The sequence below is a fragment of the Vulpes lagopus genome, chromosome 1 (genome assembly GCF_018345385.1).
Source record: "Vulpes lagopus strain Blue_001 chromosome 1, ASM1834538v1, whole genome shotgun sequence".
In the NCBI taxonomy this organism is placed as follows: domain Eukaryota; kingdom Metazoa; phylum Chordata; class Mammalia; order Carnivora; family Canidae; genus Vulpes; species Vulpes lagopus.
This window is the reverse complement of record NC_054824.1, coordinates 25,782,277-25,804,242: the sequence shown is the minus strand read 5'-3', so window position 1 is coordinate 25,804,242 and position 21,966 is coordinate 25,782,277. Positions and strand designations below refer to the sequence as shown.

The following is a 21,966-nucleotide window of genomic DNA, read 5'->3' as shown; positions in this document are numbered from 1 at the left end:
GGGCTCCCTCTGCAAACCCATTGTTATAAGAGTCAATCAGGTGTGTTGTGTGAAGGAAATGAAGAAACAGGCCCAACTCTTCCCCTGGGAGCAGCTTTTCCAACCCCATCTACTGATAACAAGCATCAACCTAGGAGCAATAATCGGTCATTTGGTCATTTGCAGCCCCCAGGGCCTGTATTATGGCTGGGGCTTCACTGGGTGACCAAGAAACTGCTGGATTTCATCTGGACCTTGTGTCCCACAGTTTGCCTTTGTGGTCTGATTAGTCCAAGAAATTGTTCTCATCTTAAAGGAGACAGTCTGCACTCTTGACAGGGTTTACCTCTGAGCAGTGGAACATGGAGTGTGTCTGTGGGAACAAGATGAACAGGACATGTTCCAACCCTCAAAGAAACTTAACTTTCTACCTTATATGATTGACTGAAGATTCTTTTACAAAAATCCCATTTATTGCAATTATTTGAAAAATAAAATATAATTTTGTGGAAAAAATAAGTCATCTTAATTACCATTGGTCTGAAAACTAAAAACCAGTACATCTCAAAATAGGACTTAGCATATAGTAAGTGATGTATATAGTGTATAGTAACCCTTAGTAAGTGATGGCTACCATTATCTTAGTATATGTGCTGCTGAAGCGAGTACATGGCCACCATTATCATTCTAAGGCAAATTCTAAAGTCTCTTCAAACCTGAAGTAGTGGAAGAGCTTCCAGAACCTTCTTGAACCAATCACAGCTCCTGGGGTCCAGTTTCTGAGCCAATCTCTCTTCTCCCTTCCGTACTCCCCTGCTAGGAGGGAACTCAGACCATATCTAGGTTCCAAATCAGTGTAGTTGGGTTATACGGTGTGCCTTACTTTAATCACAATTATGTAGGTGACTTAGAGCCTAAGTGGGCAATATTTGGAGGGAGGAGAAATATTATTTACAGGGATCTGCCATAGCCCAGGTGCTTTCTCAGCTTATCCTAATAAAAACCTAAGGTAATAGTGTTAATCTCATTTTACTGTTACACCTGTGGCTCATGCCTGTGGTCACACAGTCTTAAATGGGTCAGGGTTGGGACTGTTACCTGACTCTGCAAGATCCCAAAGGTGTGTTCTTCTACACAGTTGACTAGGGTGGCAAAAAAACCTGGAAAGAAAGAGATGGATTAATTAAAAATTTCCGAAGTATCATAATGGAAATAAGTAACAAGTGGTCGATTTTAAAAAAAAAGTTTTTTTTTATGGACAGTGTCAGCATATGTTCCAGAAGACATCAAAAAATGTATCCTATGACTACTTCGCAGTGTTTTGTTTCCCCATGGAACTTGATACTTGAGTACCAAGCTTTAAAAGATGATTGTTGAGTATCACATTTCTGTTCTAAGGCAATTGTGAATTCCCAGGGAGTATTATGGAATCACATGTGGCCCACATGGCTTATTTCCCTTTCCAAAAAAAGGTTTTTTATCATGTCTTCAAAACAGCTAGATACAGATCATTAAAAATCATTCCTAAATCCTATTAACTACATCTTTTACTTTATTTGCTAACAAGCAGTTAAGTGGAAGTTCAGGTTCCTTTTATTCCTCTTGGTCACTTGCCACTCGGTATGTGGCCCACAGACTAGAAGCACTGGCATCACCTGGGAGCACACCTGGGCGCATGTGGAAGCACACCTGGAGCTCTTGCATCAAAATCTGCATTTTAACAGGATCCCCCAGGTGATCCATATGTAGATTTAATTTGAGAAGCTCTGCTCCCCCATAGCGTCTTCCAGGCAGATGTGCTAATAATAATAAATCACGGTCCTCAGGTATGGGCCATGCACTCTAACAGTGATACTAAAATAACTAAGACATGGCCTCTGAGATAGAAAGTGGAATAAAGAAAGAGGTGTAGGCAATCTAAAAATGCCCGCCTGGATCAATGAGAATTCCTATGTCCAAATGTCTTTCTGCTCCATGAAAGAGTGGTGTTCAGAGCGGCTTTCAATGGAGATAATACACCTGAGTGTTGTACTTGGAAAGTAGTAAGAAGAAAACGAAAGATGCATACATCTCCCATACTACTAAACTGTTCCTTCTTTCCCTAGTAATTATCCCCCCGCCCAGAACTCCAAAAGAAATGTAAGACAGCAAAGCTTCTTGGGACCCACTCACTTAACAAATGTTTATTGGGCTCTATACCCATCTCTGTGGTAAGTGCTCTGGTTACAGATGAGAACCACTCAGTCTCAGCCCTCATGGAGCGTGTGAACAATTACTACTGAAGTCTGTGAGTATGAACAGAAGGCTGTGGCTTGCAGTTTGAGAGGAAAAGATTAATTCTGGAAATTAGGAAAGAAAGGGGTTTCTTTCCTCTGCACGCTTTGTAACATTACTTTCCCTGCCTGGGTGTTCTTCTCAAGGGTTTCTCCAGCCCCTGAGATATGAGGTATATGAACAGGAGACAGCTATCTTCTTCAAAAATGGAAATGGTCTTGATAAAAAGCTGAAGCATTATCTGTTACCCAACAGTATTTCTTCTAAAATTATGCAACTCGTCATTCCAGCACTGTGCTACTCAAAGTGTGGTCTGCGGGTTTGCTCCAAGCCACAAAACGCTAAGTGTAGAAATCAGCAATGAGGGTTTAGAAACTTTTCTGGCAATTTGACATCATCACAACATGCAAGGGCATCCCCAGAGGACCAGTGTTGTTGACAAAGTGCTATAGATTGAATATTTGTGTCCCCCTAAATTCATATGTAATGAATTTTGTGTATCACAATGTAGTGGTATTTGGAAGTGGGCCTTTGGAGGTGATTAGGTCATGAGGCTGGACCCCTCATGAATGGGATTAGTGCTTTTTATAAAAGAGATCCCAGGAATACCCTTGCCCCTTCCACTATGTGAGGACACAGAGAGAAGGTGTTCTTTATGAAATACAAATGAGTCCTCTTGGACTTCCCAGCCTCTGGAACTGTGAAAAATAAATATTCATTGTTTTTAAACCACCCAGAATATCATGTTTTGTTACAGCAGCCTGAATAAGCCAACACACAGGGTATACAATTCAGGTGCTGAGCTGAATGAGTGAGTCACATATGATAAAAGATTCATGCTAGCCATCCCCAGTAGAACCACATGTGATATTTAAAGGTTAATTCGTCAACTATATCCCCCAAATGTATAAAATCCAGGATTCATCTTGTTCATTTTTTTATCAAATATAATTTAACTTGGAAGGATCAATTTTGGAGCTGACAACTGATGACGGATTGAGGATGAATGTTGAATATACAACATCACATGCTTCATTCTTGATAAAAGTAAAAAATGAGCATCGGACTTGCAAAAATTGCCTTAAATTCTTTTTTCCCCTCTCTTATCCACCTATCTCCAGGAATGTTATTAAAACAAACATGGAAACTGTTTAGGTATATATAATCCCTTCTTCATAGCACTATCATCTATCCAACCTAAATTTCACAAATTAATGAGCAAAAAGCAAGCTCACTCATAACATGAAATACTTTACTAATAAACAAAAGGTTTGTTTCAAGTATGCAAATCAGCTTGAATATGTAGAATTGCTATTTTTAAATAACTTTTCATTGTGCCACGAACATGGAATGACAAAAAAGCACTGAAATACAACTATTAACCACCTGCCCTCAGGCTTTCAGTGAACAATGTACACATTACACACTTTTTTCTTGTTTTTCTGATTGTCTTTATTGAAATATGTCTATGGAACCTAATTAAAAATGTGGCCTTGGGACACATGGGTGGCACAGTGGTTGACCGTCTGCCTTTGGCTTAGGTCCTGATCCAGAGGTCCTGGGATCAAATCCCGCATCGGGCTCCCTGGGGAGCCTGCTTCTCCCTCTCCCTCTGCCTATGTCTCTGCCTCTGTCTCTCATGAATAAATAAATAAAATCTTTAAAAAGTAATAAAAAATACAAATAAAACTGTGGGCTTATATTTTATATTTCCTTTTAATTCTTTTTTCTAGCAATACATTTTTGTTCTGTTTACAAAATATTGGTCCACGTGTATTGTGAGAGGAAAAACCTTCACCTCAGATAGCTTGAGGAAAACTTCTCAATGGTGGCCTGTAAACGACTACTACTGTCAGATTCAGTTGGTGAAAAAGAATACTACTCGCTACTGTATGTGTAATGTTGACTACTTGCCAGGCATGTTCTATGTGACTTACGTGTATTAGCTCATGGGCTTTTATCTTATGAATTACGTGCAATTGTACCACCGTATTACTGATGAGAAAACTGAACCACAGAGAGGTTCAGTCCCTTGCTCAAGGTCACACAGCTCTAAAGTGGCAGAACTCAGTTCCAGAGTCCATACTCTTATCTGGGGACATAAGACAGGCATTGTCATAGTTCTCCACCACATATCTAGGGGCTCATGTGGCTCAATAAACTTGTGGGAAAAGAAAAAGATGAATTAGAAAAGATACCAAAAGCTACAAGACAGAGTCCTTCCCACAGGCCAGGCACTGAGCAAAGTGCTTTTGATGCATGAGCTCAGTGTTTCCTAAGCGTGATGCACCACAGGAAATGATTTCAGGAGTAGAGGAGGTGACTTAGATGCATGGGCCAGACAGAAGTCACATTGCATCACATAATGAGAAAGCTTTTCTTCTTTAAGTTTCTGTGCCTAATCACACTCCTAGAGTCTCTTTGGTGCAGGTCTTGAATGACACAGACTTACTTCCTTTTGTAGTAAAAGGAGAGCAGGCCTTGGGCTTAACACTGTCTCTAGCACTTGATGGGATGAGCACTGGGTGTTGTGCTATATATGTTGGCAAATTGAACTCCAATAAAAAAAAAAACAACACTGTTTCTGGCAACAAGGTCTTTTTTATTTTCATTGCACCTTCAATTTAGGGTGCATTTTACATTTATAATAAGTATATACAATTTTTTAAAAAATGTATGTTTGAAAAGTAGGCTATGGAAAAAAATTAAATATAATGATATAGGTCTTACAAGGAGTTGACAAAAATCGGGACCAATGAAGTTTGGAAAATAATTAACTTTTAACAAGCTGGGAAGGTAAGTACTCTTGTTCTCTCTTTATAGGTAGGAGAGTTAAGGTTTAGAAAAGTTCATAACTGAGGTGCCTGTGTGGCTCAGTGATTGAGCATCTGCTTTTGGCTCAGGTCATGATCCTGGGGTCCTGGGATTGAGTCCTGAATCAGGCTCCCTGCAGGGAACCTGCTTCTCCCTCTGCCGGTGTCTCTGCCTCTCTCTGTGTCTCTCATGAATAAATAAAGAAAATCTTTATTTATTCATGACACACACACACACACACACACACACACACAGAGAGAGAGAGAGAGAGAGAGAGAGAGAGAGGCAGAGACCCCGGCAGAGGGAGAAGCAGGCCCCATGCAGGGAGCCCAATGTGAGACTCAATCCCAGGACTCCAGGATCATGCCCTGGGCTGAAGGCAGATGCTTAACCACTGAGCCATCCAGGGATCCCCCTAAATGAAATCTTAAAGAAAGAAAGAAAGAAAGAAAGAAAGAAAGAAAGAAAGAAAGAAAGAAAGAAAGAAAGAAAGAAAGAAGAAAGAAAGAAAGAAAGAAAGAAAGAAAGAAAGAAAAGAAAGAAGAAAGAAAAAAAAATTAGTAACCTTCCTGAGGCCACTCTGTAGAAAGTTGAGGAGCTGGGATCCAATTCTAGAAGTGCTTGCCTCCAAAATAAGTACCCTGCCCATTATCCACACTGTCTCCTTCGGAGACACCCATGCATATCTCCTCCCAGGACTGGCACTCCAGCACTCTCTGTCTGTACTACAGGATCTAGGGCAGTCGTTCTCAAAGTATGGTCCTCCCCTAGGTGTTTTCATAGTAATACTGAGATGTTTATCTCTTTCACTCTTGTTTGCTCACGTGTGTATGGGAAGGTTTTCCAGAGGCCGTGTGATGGGAAAGCACAACATGATGAATGCAGAAACGGTTCCAAGGACTCAGCTGCCTTCTATTAAGCCAGACATTAAAAAGATTTACTAAAATGTAAACAATGCCATTTTTCTTGTTGAAGAATGTTTTTGCTTGTTTTGGGAACTATAGTTATTTTAAAATAAAAATATGTGATTTGTGTTAACAGGCTTATTATTGCCATTTTTAAATGAACAAATATTTTACGTATTTATCCATCTTAATTTCTAATACATTAAATATCAATAAACAAAACCCACACAAACAATTTTGGGGGGTCTGTCGAGAGTATAAAGGGAATATGTGGTGGGATCATATATTTTAATATTAATGAAAACTTTCTCCCAATATGTCTGCCCTTCCTTTACTTATACCAGCCCCCCTCTATCCCCCAAGAGCTTCTCCCCTCTATTTAAGCAGTAATCACTGTGATTCATTGCTTTAGGGGAGGAGCATTACCAAGTGGAAAGTAGACATAGTGTCTAGCTTTTGTATTTCCAAAGAGCCTAAACCCATTAAGGAAGTTATGCTAGGTGCTTTAAAGCAGTAATATCAAAATATAGCGAGTGCCACTAAGAAAAAACACTAGCAGTATTGAGAGAGGTTAGCTTTCCCAGGACTAGAAAATTATTTCTTACCTCTTGAGGGTGGGTGTGGGGAAGAACAAAGACAGAAGAGAGATTAAGAGTACAAAAAAGTGGGACACCTGGCCCGCTCAGTTGTTAGGACAAAAGGCTCTTGATCTTGGGGACTGCAAGTTTGAGCCCCACGTTGGGTATAGAGACTACTTTAAAAAGAATCTTTAAGGAAATGGAGAAAAGAGAGGACTGGCCTGAAGGGCAGAAAGCCTAGACACGACTCCAACACAGTGAAGCACCTTCCCTTGTGGGAGCTGGGAACTGCCACTACCTAAATCTGGTGTTTCTGAGAGCCAGCTTCCCTTCTCCATCCCCATGACCCTTTGCAGCAGTAACACCATCTGATTCATCCAATCTGGACCGCTGTGCTCTCAAAACATCCCTGTCCCATCAGAAACCAAGAGAGGGGTCCTGGGGCCCTAGACCCCTGGAGGAGAGGCGGGGTCATGAGATAATAGCTCTATACCCTGAAATTGGAAGGTCTGACTGGAATCAGCTGCAGATCCACCCTGAGCTGGAAGAGCAGTTCAACACACTTTTTCTTGAATATTAGGAGTACCCAGCATAACTGTTGGGTAATAAGAACTGTGTTCCCTCCTAGGAGAATTTGTGAACTGATTTGCACTGTCACTGAGTTCAGTTCAGCCCACATTTAAGTGTTCTTGGTCCAGTAGAGGGGATTAGCTTTGTTTGTTTTCACTAGAATGCTTCAGGGAGGAGTCCAGGGCCCACTGTCCTTTCTCCCCTTTAGTTTCTTCATTCATCAACACTCCCTGTTTTACCCCTGAGGACACCTGAGATTTCTGAGCCCTGTAATTAAAAGCACTTGACCTATAGTAGGAGGACTCCTCCAAATAAAACCCTGAACCTAGACAGAATTATGAGTCTGTGCATTTTTCTAAGGAGAGAGTCCTAGCTTTCATCATATGCAAACTATACAAAGGAGTTTCTGACATCTGGGTTGGAATCACTGGCAGCTCCTCCCTGGCTGCCAGGATTGGCACAGTCCAAGGACATGACCTTGAACATGTCACTTAACCTGTCTGTGTCCCCATTTCCTAAACCGTGAATGTGGGTGTTAGTATTTTACTCTAAGAGCTGATGTAAGGAGTAAATGAATGGCAAAGTCTTTGTAAGGATTGGTTGCTGTTATTGTAGAGGAGTTAGACCACGGAGGTTTGGGAGGGATGGAAAGCCTGTGTCAGAGGGGCTAGCCTGGGGTAGATAGGTGAGTGCAGGCACATTTGGTAACCCCAGACCATCTTCAGGATGTAGCCCGTGCAGTCCCCAGAGCAGACTAGTTCAGCAAAGGGCCCCAGCATGTTGGAAATGAATAGCAAGGCTTCTCTGTATGTGGCCAGGAAGGTTGCCAGCTGCTGGGATATATATGCCTCTTGTTCTGAGAAAGGTAAGCATCTGAATGTGGCAGTCAGATAGGGCCTGGAGCCATGAACTTGGAGACCACAATTATGCCCTACAGACCAACACTGCCTTAGTTCTGGTCTCTAGACATGTACGAGAGAGCAGAAGGTATAGCAGAAACTGGAATTCAGCTCCACCACTTTCTAGCTGTGTTGTTTTTGAGCAACTTACTAAAACTCCCTGAGCCATAGTTTCCTCTTTTGTAAAACTGAGTAAAAATATACCTACTTTATCAGTTAAGTAATATAACATGCGCAGATATGATATAACATGCATGTAGTGAGTGCTCAATAAGCAGGGCCATTGTTATGGTAAGGTGTGCAGTACTAAGATAGGGCTCATAGGGAGCTGAGTGGCAGCAGGGGTCCAGGTATCTGATTGGTTAGGGAATCCTGGAAAAACAAATCAAAAGATCACTACAGTGAAGATACATTTGGGCCATTGCACAATTTCTGCTTCGGCTTCCCTTCAAACTTTGGAAATCAGATTTCTTTGGGTTCCTTTGGGCTTCTTAGGAAACATGAAAGGGGAAAATTATTATCAGAATATTTTCTGAAAATCATTTCTTCCCCCACAATATTCCCATGGTGGAGAATTTGTGATATTGCTTATCTTACCAGAAATTCACTCAAACTAGCTTAAGGAGACAGAGTTTTCCTACAGGCTTGGAAGGCAGGAAGTATTCAAGGCCAAAGATTCATCTTTTCTTCCAAGGTGTGCCTACTTCTTTTCCCTCTGCAGATCTACTTTCTCTTCTTTATGACACACATAACCCCAAATTGCTGGCCTAGCTCAGCTTGGCATCATTTTCTCATTTAAATACAACAGACTAGAGGTGCCCTGTCCTCAAATCCAAATTCCTAGGAGAGGAAATTTATCGGACATCTCCTGTCACATACCTGGACATGCCACTGTCAACCAAAAGTGGGTATATATGGGGTGGGAGAGGAAGGAAATGGGAGTGGTATAGATACACAGGTTCAAGCAATTGATGAGAGAAGAAAACCAAATGGCTAAGGAACCCCTGAAAAGGTACTTAACCTCACTAATATTTAGAGAAACACAGATTAGCACAGCAATGTGATGTGCTCATTTTTACCTTTTTGGCAACAATGAAAAATAAAGGTAACTACAGGAAACTTGTTAAGAGGATAAGGTGATAGGATTTTTCTGGTGTGCTACTGGGCATTATGTTGTAATATTTTAAATGTGCTTAGGCTTTAACCCTGCAATTTTAGTTGTAGTAATCTATCCTTAGGAAATAATTAGAATAGGCACATATATATATATATATATAGAGAGAGAGAGAGAGCATACATGTATATATATGGCAGCCAACTCTAGTCAGACCTTCCAATTTCACAGGCTAGACCTGTTCTCTCTTGACTCCCACCATCCCATATATGTGTGTATATATATGCCTGTGCTTATTCTAATTATTTCTAATTATTCTAATTATTTCCATAGGATAAATTTCTACAACTAAAAAGTATATACATATATAGATGTTTATTGCAGTATTTTTAATATTTAAGAAAAACTTAAGGGGGAGCTGGGTGGTGCAGTGAGTTAAGTGTCTGTCTTCTGCTCAGGTCATGATCGAGTCCTGGGATCGAGCCCTGCACTGATTGGGCACTCTACTCAGCAGGGAGCCTACTTCTCCCTCTACCCCTCTCCCTGCTCGTGCTCTCTCTCTCTCTCTCTCTCTCAGATAAATAAATAAAATCTTTAATAAAAAAAATAAAAACTTAGAACATTGTAAATGCCCTCCAGTGGAGGGTAGAGATTATGGTACAAAGGAATACTGAAAGGCCATTATAGAGGATGAGATAGATCCATAGGTAAGATGTACACAGCAAGCTATTTAGAGTAAAAAGGAAAAATTCCAAAGCACAGAAAAGAGTAAATAATATGACCTCATTTTTGTTAAACACATATAGTATATGATACAAACTTTACATACTGTATTTGGAGTATATATACATACACATCTATATGTATGTGCCTGTGTGTGTGCATATGTCATACATATATGACACGCACATACACATCTGTAAGGCCAGATATAAAACTAATAATTGTGGCCATCTCTGGGAATAAATAGAAGTATGGAAAGTTCTCACTTCTTTCTTTATCCATTTCTACAGTGTTGAACTTTTTAAAAACAAGCATGGATTACTTCTATAATCAGATAAAGGGCAGGCTGGGTGGCTCAGCAGTTCAGCGTCGCCTTCAGCCCAGGGTGTGATCCTGGAGACCAGAGATCGAGTCCCACCTCGGGCTCCCTGAGTGGAATGGAGCCTGCTTCTCCCTCTGCCTGTGTCTCTGTCTATCTCTCTCTCTCTGTGTCTCTCATGAATAAATAAAATCTTTAAAAAAAATCAGATAAAAAAAGAGATACTCCAATTTGGGGAGGAAGAGAGAGTACAGAGTTTATATATGAGAGAGCAACATTTCATATTTTAAAATTAAAGAAAGACAACAAAACTATGTTTTCCTGGTGGCAAACAGGCATAGTAGGTAGACAACAAAGGCTGCCCCTGTCCAGGGCTTGGGATTATTGGACGAGACCTTTCCGGCATGCAAAAGGAGAAATGTCTGCTTGTCTCAGTACCACAGAATGCATTAGGGCTATCCTGCTGGGAGCCAAAGTAAGTTCAACTTACCCAAAGCCCAAAGGGTCTTCCCCTTCTGCTAGAGACAAACTAATGAACTTTATTAAGTTGGGTTGAACTCTTCAGTTCAAATCTAAAGAGAACATATTTATATATTTACACACAAAGAGAGGAGGCAGTTAAATGATGACAGCTGAGGTGTGCAGCCTAGGTTGGATATAGAGAAAAAACTAGGGACAAGCTGGGAAAAGTGGAGGTGGTCTGGGTCAATTCCAGAGACACTTTTACCTACTACCAATCATGGGTTCATGTGGGTGCTTGGGACTTTTTTAATGGTTTGGGAAATTGACATTCTCACTGGGATTATTATTATTATTATTAAAGTGTTTCTATTTGGATCCTCCTATCTTGTTAGGAATGTGGAAAATATTAAAAAAGCTAGTTGTAATTTCCATATTGCAGTGGATTTCAATCGGGGAAAATTAATCTTACTGTGTAGGCAACTTTATAAGAAAGCCTCAATTTCACATATTGTGAGATAGCTGTATTAATTTGGCACAGATCTTAGCAGTTTCCATTAACATAGTCTTTTGTCTTCATTTTCAGGAGGCAGTTCACCAATAGCTCATTCTAGAACATTGTTCACCGACAACATTAGAATTGAATGAATTTTGCCGTATGACTTTTCAAGCCTCCAAAACCTTGACAGGCAAACTCTTTCAGAACGATGTCTGTTTCTCCTGTTCTTTTAGAATTCTACTCTAAGCAAGGAACATTTGCTGAATTGCCTACTGAGGGACTTCAGCATATAATGACCTTCCAAAATGTTTACAGTAATGATAATGTTGGGGATAATACACCACTGGACTTATTGCAAAGACAGCTTTTTGAATGATTGTTTATATAAAACCTGCCAAATTGTTGATATTAGAGTTGGTCATTCCTTACATTATGAGATTCTGAGGATGAAAATAATAATCATAGATAGCAAGAGCTGGAAGGTCATCTTGTTCAGCTCCCTCAGGTTACATATAAGGAAATGAGCCTCCAAGAGATTAGGAGCAATATCTACTGTCATGACTAAGAGGTTGCAGAAGTTTGTTTTGTTTTGTTTTGTTTTGTTTTTTACTCCAAATTTGCTGCTCTTTTTATTACACCTCAGCATGTCTCTCTCGGATCCACATCTGTTTTAGAGATGCCAAACATTCCCTCCTCTCTACCCACATTCCACCTCAGAGACTCTGCTCCACTCATCACGCTGGGAGGGACAGCACTACATACCATGTGACAGCACTCTACCAGTCTCAGTGACTGACCCAAGGATAGACATCTGACCTAAGCTGGGCTGAACGGATACTCTCCCAAGAATTTGGAATAGGGACAAAGAGGCTGAGTCATTTAGCTGTGCTGAGCCAAGCTGCAAGGTCATGGCCCCCTCGCCTGCCCACAGCAGGCCAAAGCCTCATGCTAACATGTGAGGGGAACCGGAGAAACCGTGAGTCAGCAGAAAAGGCAGGTCTGCAAACAGGAACAGAGGATGGAGCAGGTACCCAGAGACACATTAAGAGACATGGACTTCAAAAGATAGAAGAGAGACAGAGAGAGAGAAAAAAAACCCTGCATAATCCTCCTTTTGGTCCCACAATGTCCAGCTTTATCTCCTGCACTGGCTTATTGTAAGCCAATAATAAACTCTCCGTTTCAAACAACCCTCTTTTTATTTGAACTAGGCGGAATTCTGTTATTTGCATTTAAATTCTCCCTGTCTAAGATGCTCCAAGATTTATAGTGAATATATTTTTAGGTGAAAAGACTGCTCTGTTTTTTATGAAGATTATTGGAATTGAAGTCATCTCAAAACCTATGACAAGTTGAGTGGTTTTCTGCATTTTCCTCAGTAAGTATCCAGACCCTGGAGAACACACTATCCAGGTGAGTAGTTTCTAGAACTTCAGATGGGAGTTAGTCCCACTTTGGACTTTCCCCTAAAGTATGCTAGAGATACTCTATCCAGAAATAGAGATCTTACTGGGATATGTATGTCAGGACTTCTAGAGTCTTTACATTTGAAGTTTCCAAGGTTGGGTCTGTTTTCTTTTAAAGTCTCTGTTTCTTTAGATGTACTTATGGAATCTCCATAGGCCCCACACTGACCCAACTGTGAGGTCATATTCCTGAAGAGTAGTTCAGATACTATTCCTGTGTTGATCTTTTTGGAATGATAGTCTTTTGAGAAATGACACTTACCTTTCTAAAACTCTTAGGACTAAAATGAGTATAAAATGATGGTTGAGTAAATTAGGGTTCATTGGCTGATAGAATACAGATTTTTTAAAAGACTACCAATAACTAAACAACCAATATTAAACTACCAATATTAACAACCAATATTAACTACCAATATTAAACAACATAAAAAGATATTTATGACTCAATGAATAAAGGAAAATTCCAAATGCAAAGTTGTAAGTATTGACCATGGGAAAACAGGTTCACATAAGGACATTTTTCTTGATAGTCTTCAACAAGGTGTTTGGGGTAACCACAGCCAATCCATAGATCTTGATCCTAATAAAATCCACTGGGCATTTCTGTCTTAGACGATTTTGGCTAGAGAAAAGTTGCTGACATGGTTCAGGTCCTGATTTTTTTCTTGAATTATCCTGATTCTGTGTCCTGTGCTGATTTACTTTTGTGCCTGTCCATGGCACTCCTAACTGACATACATGACCCGCTGATTATAGAGAATTCTCAAACTCTCTGTCTACAATTACTTAAAGTTGTGTGTGGTAACTGTTTGCTTTGCACCACACTGATTTCAACATCCTTATTTAGATGGTGTCATTAGTTTTTTTCTACCTACCATTTCTCAAATCTGGGACAAGGTGGAGATGTGACATCCCTCCCATGTGCTAATACCATCTGCACAGGTTTTGGGAATGCCCTCTAAAGCTAAGATGAGAGGGAAAGACATTTTATCTCTTCTTGAGTTTAGTAGGAAAAAAGAAATTTATAGACCCAATACTGCCTGAAATATTTCCTTTTGTTACAGAAAAGTTCTATTGCTATTTTCTGAGCCAATCATGTCAAAAGTCCTTGACAAGCACAAAGAGATAAATTCTGGCCTCTTGCTGCTTTCCAAGAGTTTGGTTGCCTATATCATGCTTACTCCAGATATTTATGGCCATGTACTGTTTCCTAAAAGCCTTTCCCAGATCAAGGAAACTTACACATTATGAATCCTGCCTTCTCAAGGTAACATTAGAATTCATTACATCAGCCTTCTCTGCATATGGCCTAGTCTCTGCAGTCAGATGCAGCCATACAAGGCTGCAGTGCAGAAAGAAAACCATGAGAAGGAAGGTGTCATACAGAATCAGTTTTCTGGAGAGGGCTGTGGAGGCATCAGAGGCAGAAATGGCAGCTATCCTAGTATTGGCATCACTGGCATGAGTAGCCGCGGTACCTGTGCCTGTGCCTGTGGCAGTCCCTGCTGCACCATCCAGCTGTGTAACTTGGATATGACCTCTTGCAAAGTAGCTTCAGAGCATTATTCTATGACCCTTCCAGAAGTCTATGTGCTGTTTAATGTCCTTTGATATATTCTTTTTTGTTTTAGCGAAGAGTGAATTCGGTCACCTGCAACTAAAAATCTTAACTAATATACCGATTTTCACTTTATATTAGGCTGAAGGACTTAGAAGTGATTTGTTTTTCTTATTCATCATGCTTCACCAGCCACTTGATGTGAATTGATCGGATCCCATGAATGGCAAATCTTAGACTTTACTTGCCCTTGATTCTACTTCCATAATGTCGTTTTCAGGCCTCACCCAAAGTCTTTTCCAGAGTCCCCAGGGTTGTCTCCTATGTGCTCACAAACACTTCTCTCATTTTCTTCTCCACTGCCTCCTGTGTTTTTGGCTATGTACTAAGAAGCCATTTGCCGGCGTTGGCTCAGTACCTATGTCAGTGCCAAGCATGGTTAAGACCGATATCATGTCAAATGTGTGTTGCCTCTGATGTTTTCATTCTGTGTCATCCCTGGACCAGAAGTGCCACAGACCCCATGTCCACTTGTTTTACAGGTGTCCCTTATAGAAATACTTCCTTTAGTGACTACATACATCCCTTCTCTCTAGGGCTCAAATGTGAGTACCTGGGACTGACCCCAGGGACCAAATAGGGTACTATTTCCTTATTTTTTTTCTCCAACACACATGCTCTCTTCCCTACTTGCCCATGCAAATCAACTTATGCAAATAGACATCTGCAAATAAACATCAGTGCTTGTAACGTTATAGTTCATCACTCAAGCCTTATTCTATCTGTGCCCTCAAAGTGGGAATAGTTTAGGGCCAAACTGGTAGACTTTTGAGGCATTATTTTTACTTTTCAACATTTCACAGTTGTTGGTATAGTGCTATTTTTCAACAAGTAGAGAGATATGACCTGAAACAGTCCATTTATCCTGTGAAATTTATGCTGACAGAGCCTGCCTTTGCCAGGATACTTTCTTACAGATGTCTTCTTCCTCTGCACCCTTGGGTATTTGTCTATTAACAGAATGCAGGCAACTTCTTTGGCAAGTAGATTCAGAATGTCAGCACAAGCAATGAGTCTCAGGAAAATGAAACAATTAGGGGATTTCTCAGCAGTACCACTGCCAGTTTTCCCTGGGCATTTGTATCACTGTTTATTTTAATGACTTCAATCAGGATATTTTACTCACCCTAACGGAGAGGCTCAAGATTTTAGAGATCAACAGAGGATTCAATGTATTATAGACTTGCTTTGCAGAAATTATTGGGTGGGGTTTTTCTGTGAGTAAATGGAGCAGTAAAAGTCCCTTCTTACCACTACTTTCCACCCCAGCTTTGCTATTTGGCATTTGTCCACCCATAGCTATTTGAACAATTCCAGCTTATGGTTCATAAAAGATCATAAAGCAATATTATGCCCATAGATCAAGTCCTGCAAATAGCATTCAGAAATCTCTCCCCTAGAAAATGTTATAAAAAATGTCTCAGAATCCTGTAGGTACAAGATTTCCATTGGCTTTCTGATCAATGTTATGACTCCTTTGGGAAACACGGTTTGCTCCTATATAGTGAGGTCCAAACAACCCTTTCCAGATTTATCAGAGGGCAAAGAAAGGAAAGACTGACTGGTGAGTGTGAGGAGGGACAGTCAGCCACATTTGAGGGACAGAGTTCACAAGCTGCCAAAGTGACCCAAAAGGATTTAAAGGGAAGAGACATTCCAAGGAAGACGTAAGCCCTTTGGCTGATTTCAAGCTAAAGATGAACTCTGGGGAGATCTGACTATGGAAAAAATATCTCAGGATCTCAGTTTACTCCTCCTAGTTGGAGGAGTCTAGTTGTATCCTAAAGGGGAAAGGAGACATATTTTGAGGAATGTGGTAGGAAGGAAGGCAAGCTACATGGGAAGGGACAACAGGAGATGTAGAGGAAAAAATGTAACTCAGGATGTATTTGAGGATAGTCTGACTTTCAGGGAGAAAGGATTTTTTCATCGGTGCCTGATTTCACCACTGTAGTGCTGTACCTACCCTCTCTTACATTTTTTTTGACAACCAATTTTTCAAAACATCCACAGGGATGTACATAAAAAAGTATTTTAAAATATCTAATTACATGTGAACTAAGCATGTTTTTATATATATCAATAAATTCTCAGATCATTTTAGCAGTGGTTATATTGAAAATGTAGGGTGAAAAATAGAATGAGAGAAAAAGACACTGAATATATGTAATTATTTTTGTAGAATATAAAAAGAGTCATGATACATGTATGGTCAGCTTGAAACCTTAAAATGTATTGATTATAAAGGTCAAGTAGTTCTGAGGTATGATTTTGGTCTATGTTTGCAAAATAAGATTTGAGATTAGGGCACATGAAGAATTTTCCCAGATGTGCTTTCTTTTTCATTTTTCTCACATTTCTCAGAAAAGTATAAGACTAAAGTACAAAATGTATGGAAAAATTACAACTTTCTTGCATCTTCATGATGACAAAAAGGTGAAGGAGTCATTTGCTCAAATACTGGCCCAGAAATTTTATCTCATGCATTGTTGAATAAGAAGCCATAGCCGGGCACCCCTCCAGTTGGTAAGAGGATCTCCGAGATACGTGATGTAAAGGGGAGAGTTGAACCTCCAGCCTTCCCTTTCTCCTCTCGTTGGTTTTTGGCGGCCTTTCTGCACACAGATCATCCTTGACTATGATCCTAAGTGCAAATTTCCAGTGCTATTTCCACTCGTCCCATTACAATTCATATCAGAACCCTAAGCTCCCAGGGGCACCTGGGTGGCTCAGTGGTTGAGTGTCTGCCTTTGGCTCAGGTCATGTTCCTGGGGTCCTGGGATCCAGTACTACATCAGGCTCCCCAAAGGGAGCCTGCTTCTCCCTCTGCCTATGTCTCTGGCTTTCTCTCTCTGTGTCTCTCATGAATTTAAAAATAAATAAATAAATAAACAAATAAATAAACCCTAAGCTTCTGTGAAGATGTAAAAGCAGGCACATCTGGCTCAACCTCACTTTATGACACAAAGGAAATGTGACGTTCAGGTTCTCTGGGAATGGTTTATGTGGTTGGCTGGGCCCCAAGATCATGGTCATCTGTTTGATCCCTGGAAATAGATGCCAAGTGGGCATCCCTAGTCCTGGCCAGGTACCTCAAGTCATAACATTTTGGAAGAAGAAACACTTGGTTCCTGGTCCTTGTGAGGAAGTGAGGAAGATTGCAGGGATGGTGAACACTTCCACTTGGGAGATACGAAGTTGTGTGTCCTGAGCTGGGTCACCTAGCACAGCTGGGTCACCTACACACAAGAAACCCAGTAGCATGTGTTTTTTAGAAAACAGGCCAATCTCAGTTCATGACAGCCCAGGCTCCTCAACCAGAAGTACAAGTCCCAGTCACTTTCCCTTGCAGGCGGCAGGGAAGTCCTTTCTGCTGCGAATTTCTTTCTACTTTGCACTGTGATAATTACACAATTGGAAAAGAGCTCAAATGAAGGAGACTCTGTGGCTTCCTTGGTGAAGTAAGCCAGTTTTGGTCAGAAAGAGGTGAGTTGGTAATGTCAGAGTAGGAACAATACTTCCTGTTATCTCCTCCTGAATCATTGTATAATAAATGGGCTTCTGACATGCAGAAAGCCCTGAAGAAATGTAACAGAGAAGGAAGTGAAGAGCCAACTGCATTGGCTCAGTGCCTGAGGAACACCCTGCTTTGAGGATAAAATTGCACCTTTCATGCCAACAATTTAGGCAAGGGAACCTACTCAAATAATGCTTGGAATTCAATTGAAGAACAAGTCAAAAGAGGTCTTGTAGGGCTTTTCTTTTTTCTTTTTTTTCTTCTTTCTTTCTTTCTTTCTTTCTTTCTTTCTTTCTTTCTTTCTTTCTTTCTTTTTTCTTTACTGGCCTCTAAGATTGCTCTTTTGCTTGATTTGCTTGCTTGCTTGCTTTAGCTCAGGTGATGAGATGAGAGAGTAAATAATCCACCTTCTTGTAAATAGCATCTGTTTAGATGACACAGAAGGACGTCATTCAGGTAAAAGAGGTGTGGAACCCTACTACCTCATACCTCTTTCCTGGATGAATGAAAAGCCAAGGGCTACTATAAAAAGTAATTTGTGTTTAGTTCTTGGGGGAAGGAAGTATTTTCACACTGAGCATGTCATACTCCAAATTTTAACCTAGTGCTGTTTCCTGCTCTTACTCATAATGTGATCCACATGACTTTTAGTAGCTTTAGCTTCTTCTGAATGGAGGAACCAGAAAGCCAGTGGCTGCCCAATGGAATTACACAACATAGCTTATTTTGGAGGAAAGGGAAGTCAGGATGAGGATCATTTATTTCATCAGCCTCATGATCACAAAAGTTACCCAGGCTAAAAATGGTCTTTAGTCATTCTGCCATTTATACTTTTCCCCTAGCTTCCAGATTCTCATGCTTAAATTCTCTTTTTGTGAAAGCCACTTTTAACTTAAGAATTCTTCCTTCTGTCTTTACTTTTCTGTCACTTTTCTCCTCGTTTAATCCTTTCCATTATCCAATAATAGAAATAGGATAGCATAAGGAGTTGAGGAGGTTTCTTAATGCAAAAGAAGAGAGTAAGAAGTGGAAGACCCTTAGACCCAGTTTCTTGGCTGTAATCAAGAAACCAAAATATGGCCAAATCCAAACAGATTAAATGAAGAAAGCTGTAGACTGGTCATGTGCATTACAACCAGACTCAGGTAATGATGAATACTAGCTAGTATGGTGGTTTGACGTAAAATACCGAAAGATCAAGAATTTTAGGATCTGGGGGCATCTTAGTGGCTCAGTTGGTTAAGTACTTGACACTTGATTTTAGTTCAAGTCATGATCTCAGGGTCATGAGATGGAGTCCAATATTGGGCTCTGTGCTGGATGTGGAGTCTGCTTAAGATTCTCTCTCTCTCTCTCTCTTTGCCTCTGCCCCTCCCCTCACCATACTCTCTCACTCTTTCTCTCTCTCTCTCTCTCTTAAAAAAAAACAAACAAATTTTAGGATCTAATAATAAACACTAGGAAGACACTTGATCTGATTAAATAGCTAATGCCAAGGAGCCTACTGTGTGCTAGGCACTGTTTCAATCACTTTACACATATTAACGCATTCAATTTTCACAACAAAGCTACCAAGTATTCACCACTATCATGCCCATTTTGCAAATAAAGGAAACTGAGGCACAAAATGTTGCCTGTGGTAGATATAAGATGCACTGTCTTTCAAAGTGCTTTCTGCCCAGCTGCCTCCACCTGTCAGTGCTTTCAGAATCTGCCCCAGCTATTTGGCCCCAGGTCATGGACTTCCCAGGAAAGCCTGCATTGGGGGACAGACAGATAGGGTTAAAGGCCTAGCAATCTTGGCCCAACATGGGACAATTCTGATGAGTAATTGTCACAACAGAGCTCCCTGAGTGGTTGGCAGAAGCTTTGATGAGCCTGTATCACATTACACCTTCTGCCTTAGCTAGGTTGACCAACCATCTCATTTTTTTTCCAGGACTGTCCTGGTTTTGAACCAAAAGTTCTGTGTCCCAAATAGCCAAACTGTGGAAGGAGCCTCGGTGTCCATCGAAAGATGAATGGATAAAGAAGATGTGGTTTATGTATACAATGGAATATTACTCAGCAATTAGAAACGACAAATACCCACCATTTGCTTCAACGTGGATGGAACTGGAGGGTATTATGCTGAGTGAAATAAGTCAATCGGAGAAGGACAAACAGTGTATGTTCTCATTCATTTGGGGAATATAAATAATAGTGAAAGGGAATATAAAGGAAGGGAAAAGAAATGTTGGGAAATATCAGGAAGGGAGACAGAACATAAAGACTCCTAACTCGGGGAAACGAACTAGGGGTGGTAGAAGGGGAGGAGGGCGGGTGTTGGAGGGGAATGGGTGACGGGCACTGAGGTGGACACTTGACGGGATGAGCACTGGGTGTTTTTCTGTATGTTGGTAAATTGAACACCAATAAAAATTAATTAAAAAAAAAAAAAGTTCTGTGTCCCAAGAAACCTTCATCCCAGGTAAACCAGAATAGTTGGTTGCTCTAGCCCAACCCTGCCTCCTTTTCTTTCCTTCTGTGTTGATCCCTAATAATTATTTGTACCTCAAGCTTCATCTCAGTGTCTGCTCTCTGAAAACCTTATGTGTGCCAGGGCCCCAAGCTCCTCACGGAGGATGGGCATTCCAGCATCAGTCATGTGTTCTTAATCTCTAAACTTCACTCTTTCTTTAAAAAAGTGTCCTGGTCCTTAGAAAAATGTATTCAGCAGATGTCCAGACAAATGGTCCAGGTGCCATACAATCCAGATTAAATATTTCTCAATAAGAATGAAGGTAGTTCATGTTTATTAAATATTCCAGGCAATTAGCTAAGCACTTAAAGCTAAGGCTTAGAGTTTACCGCCCTAGGATTTTACCAGGGTGCTTTGCCCCTAAATTAGAAGTTTAGATAAACCTGAATAGTTTGGCATTATAAAATGGAAATAATTTTTGGGGGTAGTGGAGTTGTAGAGTGGACTTAAGGTAGGTTAGTGAAGATGCTATATTTAAAAGGAAAAAAAAAAAAAGCCCAGCAAAATGGTTGGAGGCTACAGTGCAAGTTGTCAAAAAGCTAAAGAACAGGGATGTTAAATATTGTAAGTTGTTTATTTTGCAGTGAAGTAAACCTTTATCAGTCTCTTCATTTTGTCAAGCCTTCCTGAACCTTCAGTAAAGTCTGGCATAGAAGGGCCTTATATTTAATATGTGTATAAACCACAAAGGGGCTTCCCAAGCAGAGAACAGGAATTAGCAGAGGAAGGAATCAAAGCTAGTGGGGCCTTGCGACAGCGCTCTCCAAATTCCCCTTACCTACCCCTGCCACCAGGCCTGGAGGAATTTGCAGAAATATTCAGGAGGCTATTGGACTTTCCACAGGCTTGGAAAGAGATTTGAGTCTAATTTGTTTATATTTTTAGGGATAGGGAGAGTCCAGATGACAGCTGAGACGCAAAGGCATGACAAGAAATTTATTAAGCTAAATCAAAGTGATAAAAGCAGCTATTTAGGAGAGGGAAGTAGGAAAATGAGTAATTTATATCTTCTTTTTTGGGCTTTTTCTGGGTTTTCAAGATTTGTACAACAAATATGTATTATCTCTAATCTGAAAAAAGGAACAATAAACCATCAGTGTCTATTTTTCCTGTGTTCCTAGTTATGTAGAGTCTTCTGTCTCTTGTGTGTGTATAGTCACTAAAAAGAAACAGATGGGAGAAACCACACATATAAGCCATGCCACCAATTCATAAACAGATATTTCACATAGTTACAGAAAAATGTCTACATATTGAGTGAGGACTCATTGAGATTGTGCCAGAGCACCCAAAATGTTTTAGGCCAGTACTATGGGTCTAAGAAGAGCAGAGGATCTGTAAGATTTTAAATCAATCCTTGAGATTTTGATTAGGTCAAACTGATACTGTCAGGCCAAGGTTTAGTCTTGACTTGATTCTTGACTCATGTCATTTTGAATGTGCAGGTGATTTTTCTCTTAACATTCATATTCTCAAAGTTATCAATATTATTTGCAAATAGGTAATGCTTAAAGAACTTTAAGGTCTCTGGATTAAAGATTCTGTGCAAAAGGAAAATTATGATTATGACATATTTCAGTGTTACTGATCAAGAAAGTGACCAACATTCTAACCAAAACACAGAAACATAAAATAGTAAACAAGTTTTCTTGTTTCTTTCAAATAACACAGGTGTTAGTATTTAACAAAAAGCTTAATTTAAGATGAA

At 40.2% G+C, this 21,966-nt stretch overlaps 1 long non-coding RNA gene across 1 annotated transcript; it reads left to right on the top strand.

Annotated features, from left to right (window-relative positions):
• Nucleotides 1-11,771: 11,771 nt before the first annotated feature.
• On the top strand, nt 11,772-19,830 carry LOC121501808. Its single transcript, XR_005990692.1, has 3 exons — nt 11,772-12,290; nt 12,419-12,546; nt 19,677-19,830. It is a non-coding gene; the product is annotated as an uncharacterized LOC121501808 (long non-coding RNA).
• Nucleotides 19,831-21,966: the final 2,136 nt, after the last annotated feature.